This window comes from Talpa occidentalis, unplaced genomic scaffold (genome assembly GCF_014898055.3).
Source record: "Talpa occidentalis isolate TD23 unplaced genomic scaffold, MPIMG_talOcc4v2.1 talOcc4.10, whole genome shotgun sequence".
In the NCBI taxonomy this organism is placed as follows: domain Eukaryota; kingdom Metazoa; phylum Chordata; class Mammalia; order Eulipotyphla; family Talpidae; genus Talpa; species Talpa occidentalis.
The window spans coordinates 32740981-32749541 of NW_023600993.1; positions in this window are offsets into that span (position 1 = coordinate 32740981).

The window sequence follows — 8561 nt, forward strand, 5'->3', positions numbered from 1 at the left end:
CACTGGTAAAGAAAGTCATTCTACTTGCTTTCAATATATATTTATCGAGCATTAAGGAATGTCTGGGATTTTACCCAATTTGCAAGCTAACACTTTAGCCTGCACAGTGTCATGGGTGCTGGTAAAAGACATGAGGCTCCTGGGTCAGAGACAAAGTACAATTGGTTACTCACAGCAACGGCAGTGATCAGATTATCAGCACTATCAGGAATCTTGAGTCCTAGTTTTCATGGGGCAACATGGGAACTGACCCTTAAGTTAGGAAACCCAAATCTTTAACAGTTTGAGTTTTATAACAGGCAATAAGCTTGCCTGCTCTTTGCCCTGGGGGAAACTATTATTTCTCTCTTCCAAGTCCAGAAACCAACCTGCCCTTTCTCTGGAAGGTGATACCCCATGTTTCAAGGCCACTTATTATAAAACATCCTTGAAAAAGACAGTCTAGAACAAAGATAGCCAATGCTTCTGCTCCTCAGATATGCCGAGATCCCAGAGGCCCAAAGAAAATTGTCTGCCAATATTACCTACCTCTCTTTTCTAGACTGTCTTAGCTTCTGGGGGATTTCTCCTGAGACCCACTGATTCTTTTGACTGCACAGGTTAGGGCCAAATTCATTTGGTTTGATTATACAGCATGTAATTAAACCAGCTGTGAATAGGGCTTTAAGTGCTGGCATGAAGTCAGCCTGTAGTACTGGCGGCAGCCAAGTCCCCCAGGCTCCTGGAGTCACCAGCTGAACAAATGCCATCAGCCTTCAAAACTTTAGAAGGTGGGAAGAATTAATCCAGGTAAAAAAGGATAAATCAGCAATGGCAGACTCCACCTTAACCTACAAAGAGGAAATTTTTAGGGATTCTGTCATCTGTAAAATCAGCCTGTGAGCTGAGGCTGCCCTGAATGTTCTTTTCAGGGCAAATGCACTATCCTTAATCATTGCAACTAAGTAGGGAAAAATTACATGCCACCGTTTTGATTTGGATGACTTGACTAGTAGGGGAACGTGCCCTCAGGGTATCCATGCATAGTGAGTCTGAGTAACCAGTGGTAACCTCATTTAATTTTAAAATATTTTGTTTACTTTAATGAAGTTGGCACAATGATCACTTAAAACCCATATCCCAGGCCAAAACATACAAATAAGTCAAAAAAGCTGTGTTCTGGTGCATTTAAGCCTGCATGAATAACTTAAACTGTGAGTGAAAATTAGGACTTTTCTGAAGACAAAATGCTTTCTTTTCAGTGAAGTCCTTTCTGGAGCTTGTCATTACTCTCACCATATCTGTTCTCTCCAGCCTGACATTCCTTTTGGTTCAGGACCCTCAGATCTTAAAAAGTTTCAAGTTTCAAGTTAAGGAAACGTCAGTTTTCCACAGGGCAGTACTATGAAAAACTGCCGTCCCTCACGCCAAGTCATTGCCCAGGTGGGTAGCAATCACATGCCAGAACTGCAACAGATCCTAGGGTCTTAGCCTGGCTTTCACCACTTAATTCCCCCAAATCTGAAGGTTTCAAGTGAGGAACAAGTATTGTGGGTCAACAGTAGAAGAGGGGCAGGAAGTATCCTGGGTCACGCAGGGGTTCTGGTTTTATGGGGCTGATTATCAGGGCGGGGCACCCCGGAGCCTGTCTTGGGCCAGGGTATGCAAGGGCAAGTGCAGAAGAGTCATGTGCTTCTTCACAGTCCCCACTACTCATTAGCATCTTTAGTCTCCATGCAGGGGCGTGAGTTTTAGCAGGATAAAGAGACCTGGATCACTTCCAGATCAGTCTTTAGCTGGTTCTGAAGCCATTGCCTGAAGGCTGGACGCCTGTGCAGGGTGGAGGGTCTGTTTGTCCCTGCTGATTGGTGGGCCGGCCTACGAACTGGGACTCATTAACGGGAAGGTCAGGCAAGCAAGGTCCAGGCCCCAGGGGCCTGTTACAGAGCTTGGGGTCAAATGGAAAGGCTGAGGAACACTCACATTGTTCCATCTTCTATTTCACATGCCTGAAAACGAACAGTCCTTGAAAAGGTGGTCTCACTGTACCACATGTAATTTTTTTTAAAGGAGAAGGCAATTTGTGGGGAGCTGAGGTTTGAATACCCAAAATCAGCAGCATGAAAACAAACAATAATGAATATTGAGCACTAAAATTCAAGTGACCAAATGCTTTAAAGAGATGGTGATACTGGGCAAAACTGAGGGGTGCACAGGGGCTCCACAGTGTTAGGGGGGAAACCTAGAACTGTTCTAAGGGTTCACACCTACTCATGCAAACTCATCAAAATCTGGTGTGCTCCAAGACTTTTAGTCTGTGAGAGGTTCAAAGAGAATAGAGGAGTAGGGAAGAGCAGATTTCAAAATACAGACTCCCATCTAATTCCAGATTAACCCTCCTCCGTGGATAGCCAAGCAGCCAAACTGGCAGGGCCCGGTGTGAACCACCCAGGCCCAAGAGCAGAGCCTCCAGAAGAATGAATCCAAGGTGCCTCCCAGAGGACACACAAGCCAAGGGTTGATGAGGGCCCAAAGGGCTGGGAGAGAAGGAGAGAGCCAAAGGTCGAAATGTGCCGCCCAAGCTGATTCCACCGCAAGGTCTGCAAGTTGGCTGCTATAGTCTCCCAAGAGAGTGGGATTATCCCGTGTGCTGAAGTCCTAGTCTGCGAAGGGAGGAAAGACCAGGAGCACTGTGTGCCCACCTGATTTCCATCCTCTCCCACCTTCAACATGGCCACCCAGCTCCTTCCTCCTCTGCAGCCCCCCTCAGGCATGGCAGGAGCTGTATTGGTTGGATCCTGAGTTGTCAGAGGTGCAGATGGTGGTGGGGAAGATGGCAGGTGGGTGGAGTCTGTTTAGGATGTCACTAGCAGCTCAGGGTTTGCTCTGGTGCCCCAACTAGGAAGCTGGCCTTTTATCGGGGCTTCCTTACATAGGCATCACTGAGTAAATCTTTGGCCATTGGCCCCTCCACCTCCAGTCCTTTTTCCTTCCCAGGAAATCAAGGGCTATCAGCCCCCACCCTCAGGTGTTTTCCAAGAGTTACCTTTGTTAATATATATTCCCCATTTATTTTTTTTTAAGATTTATTTATTTTTATATAAGAACCGGGGTACAGGCCAGAGGCACAGGAGGCTGAGAGGATTTACCAGAGACAGAGTGGGGAACAGAACAGGCAGACTGACAAAATACACAGCTGAGGGGAGCAGTGGGCGAGACAGGAGAGGTCTGCCATGCCATGTGGGAATCTCCCTGACCAGCCAGGAATCGAACCTGCGCTACAGAGGCTACGGACAGCTTCACAGCGAGGCACCCAACCCACTGCGCCACCAGGGAGGCCCAATATCCCCCATTTAAAGATTGATGGCTCTAAAACATTCTCAGGAGTTGAAAACAAGCGTTCAAATATTGTGACAAAAGATGTTCTCATTGCCCTTTCCATTCAGGAAATTCCAAAGGATTGAAAGCTGTGAGACAAAAGATGCTTCCATTGTTCTAATAGCTCAGGAAATTCCAAAATTTGGGGGAGCTATGAGCCAGGAACTGTGGGTGAAGACCAAATGTGTAAGAAATATACTTAGGCCATCTGAATGACTAGATAGATAGATAGATAGATAGATAGATAGATAGATAGATGACTAAATCACAATATCACACTATCCCTGTGGTTTTGATTTTCAAGCTACACCAGGGGAAAGGATGAGACAGAGTCGATATCAGGGGCGTTTAATTCCATCATTCTCATCTGTCCTCTGATCCAAGTCACTGTCTGTGGCATCTGGTCAGGAACCTCCTCTCCTTTCATTGCCAGGCACACACACTCTGAACCTGCACATACCATCACTGGATGCAAGGAGGGCTCTGTCACTGATTTCTATGGGACACCTGGGTTGCTAGACCCTGGAGAACATCGCTGAGGCTTTCCAGGTCAGGGGTCTGCAGGACACGTTCAATGAAACCAAGTTCAAGCATGGTGGTATTCCGTGGTGTCTGGGTCACCCTCCTCTCTGAATATCCCAGCACCAAGAGGAGGTCATGGTGATGTGAACATACTGTAAAATGTTCTGGGACTGACCCCTCTCTGCTCTAGCAGACGAAAAAATAAAGCCACCTGCTTACACTTGAAGTTTGTAAAGCAGTTTGAGGCAACAATGTACTGCCTTTCGGTAACCCAGGCTTTTCAACCTCCACTAGTGACCAAGGAGCGGGAAAAGAGAATGTAAATAATGAGTACCCAGCCTTTGCAGCTCCTCAGTGCGCTCTTCAGAAAGGAAGAGGTTAGGGCCTCCCTGGTGGTGCAAGGGGTTAAGCACTGCACTATGAAACAATCCGCAGCCTCTGTAGCACCAGTTTAATCCCCGGCCAGCCAGGGAGCTACCCACATGGTGCAGCAGACCTCTCTTGTCTTGCCCGCTGCTCCCCTCAGCAGTGTATTTCAGTCAGTCTGCCTGTTCTGTTCCCCACTCTGTCTCTGGTGAATCCTCTCACCACCACCCCCCACCGCATCTCTGGCCTGTACCCCAACTCTTGTATGCATAAATAAATCTTTAAAAAAAAAAAAAGAAAGAAAGGAAGAGGTTAAACCCCAGCATTGCCTCTTTCTGGCCATAGACAGCATCAACTTATCTTTAGGTCAAAACAAGTTAAAATCAAAAGCTCCCTTGTCAAGGATAATTACCGTTCCTACTTATATAAACTAGATTCAAACTTGAGATGGTTGAAACCATTCTCAGAGTACACATCTGTTGGACTGCATTCTGAGTTCAAATCCTCACTTTGACTGTCTAATAAACTCTTTGACTATCATTGAGACTTTTATTCCAGTTAACAGTGGCCGTGGAGATCTTTTCTATCTTGACCTGCAGTGCAGGGATACTACACTGTGTGTTCACCCCCAAATGTCACATTATTCTGCGAGTTCTGATAAGAACATCTGGCAGGGGATAAGGAGTAAAGCCAACAAGTCCTAGCACCCATAAACATTCCAAAGATTTACTTTATGACCCTCAAGTAGATGAGTAACACACACAGGAAAAACAAGTCACATTTTTTGTAAAGATAGTGGCTCAAAGCTAGATTCATACTTTAACTTTCTCAATTAAAAAGATTTCCCTGTGTTCTCTAGCCCACCAAGGATTTCTCTATGAACAGATCCTGAAATATCAAGTTTGTCTTGGATATTTCTCTCACCAACAGTAAATCTATCATTTATTTATATGTACAAGACTTCATTTTTCCTTCCACTTCTCAAATAGATTGTCTAGCTTATGCGCAGCCCACAGGTGCTACTTTTAATTTCTCCCAAAAACCTCTAGGCAGTTGATGCTCTTCTTTAAATGGTCTCTAGTTTTATTTTTACCTCTTAACTGTCTGATTCACCTGGTATTTATTTTTGTGAAGGTGTGTGAAAAAAGCTACATCACCCCTTTTAAAGAGACAGAACTAGAGGACGTGTGATTTATCACCTACCCTGAGTGCATGGGGGCCACATGACCGGAAGGGGCTAGTGAGGAAGCCCAGAGAAGTGTTGGGGCCAAACACAACAGCTTGGAGAGGCCTCACAGATGACCAGGGTGTATATAAACTACAGATGTCTCAAGCAGGGAGGAAACAGAATCTTGGCTTCCTGGGAGCCTGGAAATCCCATGGGGTCTGTACCACCCTGGAGTCATTCACGGGCAATACAAGATCAGAGAGAGTCAGAGGCCATCAGAGGAAAGACTTTCCTGAGAGTCAGGGCCGAGCAGCACAGATAAGGAGGTACAACAGGCAGGCTGGCTCTGAGAGCACACTGTCCATCATCTGGCGCCAAGGGGAGCATGTGGGACTTGAGGGAGTTGGAGGAAATCTCTGTATTAGCTGAAGTTGGGGCAGGGGGAGTGAAAACACACCAGTAAAAGTGTTAACCAATGTTTGTGTTTTCTATTGCTGCTGTAGCAAATTATCACAAACTTAGTGACTTAAAACAACACAAATTCATTATCTTTTTGTTCTGTAGGTTAGAAAATCAACATAGCTCTCATTGGGCTAAAATCAAAATGCTGGGAGGGCCTATTTCCTTTTGGGGGTGTAGGTGCAGAGAGGAAATATCCCCAGCCCCTTCTGGATTCTTCTTGGACTGGTGGAGCAATCAAATTTACATCATGCAGATTAATAGGAGAAAAGAACAAATGTAATTACATGTGTATAGAGAATCAGTGCACACATGGATATAGATTGTAAAGAGAAGTAGGGCCAACTGAGGCCACATATCCTAAGCTAAGGGATGGGATAAGGTACCAGGGCTTCAAGGAAAGAGGAGGGGGACCCACATAATGAGGAGAGGGTGACTCAAGATGAAGACCAGATGCTCTATAATTAGGTGTTTGTGCTGTCATGTAAATAAGTTTCTCAGATAGAAAGATTATTTCTAACAAAAAACTCATTCTGGGTAATGCCCCCAATTTTCATTCTTCTAGGTATAAGTGAACCACTAAGGCCTTGATTGACCTCAACATAATCCACATGCCCCATGACATGTTTTAGGAAGCCTGTTCTGATCATCCTAGGGAGGCCCATCCTTCAGAAGTCTCTAGATGCAAATCCATTTCTTTACATTTTCCAGCTTGGAGAGGCTCTCACATTCCTGTGCTCATCCCTCACCCAACACCCCCAAAGCCAGCAGCACTGCACCCCTACAGCTGTCTCTCAGTGCTCACATCTCCCTCTGATCCTCTTCCGTCTCCCTCTTCCACTGTTAAGGACCCTTGTAATGCGATTGGACCCACCCAGAGAGCCCACGCTAATCTACCCGTCTCGAGGTGCTTAGTCACATCCACCAAGTCTCTGCTGCCACGGAATATCACATATTCCCAGGTTCTAGGCCAATGATGTCTTTGCTAGACAATTACTCTGCCTACCACACCCAGCAAATGAAGAACTGAAAAGACAAAAAAAAGAATTCTCAAACAATGATAGAAAATAGCTTCCTCTCCCTAGGGCTAGGGAAGAAATAGAAGAGGCTAAAAATATCAAAACTTAAAAACTCAGAAAATGTGCACCATGGGACCCAGAGCTGTGAGAAAGGGGTGCATCTCAGTGGGTACAGGGGCCTTCAAGGGGGGGTTGATGAACTGGTTCTGCAAGTGCTGGGAAACTGCAGGTCAGAATCAACCCCCCTCATCCCCCACACCCCTGTGAAGCCCTGGGCAGAAAACAGTGCCTACGAAGAAAGTAAACACACGGTTGCTTCCTCCGTTTCGCTACACGCTTGCCTTCCACTGTCGCTCATGGATTTCCACTCACATAAGGATAGGAGGTCTCCCATCTTAATAAATTCCATTTTTAAAAAGGAAGTACATAAAAATTTAATTCCATGATGAATAGTAGATAAGGAGAAAGGATTGCTCTGGTTATTGTTGCAGCAAAAGATACCTCGAAACAATGACATGAGGTAATGGCAGTTCCTTATTTTGCTCATGGATCTGGAATTGATGGGGCTCAGACAGGCAGCTGCTGCTCGGGGTGATCTCATAAGTCCTCGCAGCGCTCTCATTCACAGCTGGGTCTGGCTGGAGGCCGCAGCAATCCAGATGACTTGGGTTCCAGTGGGCCCCCCTCTCTTCCTTCCCCTCCCCTCCTCTCTTCCTAGCCTAGCCCGCCCTCCCTCACTCTCTCAGCCCGGTTCTCAAGTGAGTCTCCGCTTGGAGGTGTAAGACTTCTCACACTGTGGTTAAATCTCACTGAACCAGCGCCCCTCCGCCCCAGAACTGGCAAAAGCCACGTGACCTTCTACCCAGCCTTGTAAGGCACTCAGTCCCCCTTCCACTGCATTCTTGAGGCCCAGTGTTTAAGGGGAGGGCTTGTGGCTGGCTGGCAGGGGAGGTCAGCCTTACCTCGCCATGTTCTCAGGCTGGATGAGTCATCAAACAGCATCAGATGGGCGAGCAAGGGGAAAACAATCACTTTAATAACATTCACCTGCAGAATTTACATGGGTATCAATTCTAAAGAATAACGGAGCAGACCAGGATTATTTATCTTGCATTTTGGGTCTTAAGGTGTCAAAGACCAGTGGGGGACACGTCATGTGACAGACCAGGGGTACTACTGTTATAGGGCAGCCCCGATACAAAACGGGGTGCCTGACTGTGGGTCCTCACCCGCGCGCTTAAAAGGACTTATCAATGCTCTACTGCAGGCACACGCGAAAGGTTAATAAAAGGTTTATTTACAAGGGAAGGGGAAATGAGGAAATGTACAACTTAGGGAGAAAAGTGGGAGACAAAGTTTTAAATGCGTCCTACCCGATCCGCCAATCTGGAATCCCAAATGGCGCTCTGAGAGCTGGCCGCGAGCCAGGAGCCGTGAAGCCAGGAGGCAAGCAAGAAAGAGCAAGCCCCCCAAGGCCCACGTGTTTGGTTATTATACCAAACCTGGCTGCTTAACTCCACCCTCAGGTCCCAGCCACCCTCCCTTTGGTGGTGACGGGATTTGTCTTTCCCAATGACTTGATGGCTTTAGTCTGGAGTGCGGGTGGGGTCCACAAAGCCTATATGGGATTAGCTCAGGACATCCTTTCCCCCTAACACTACATTCTTCTA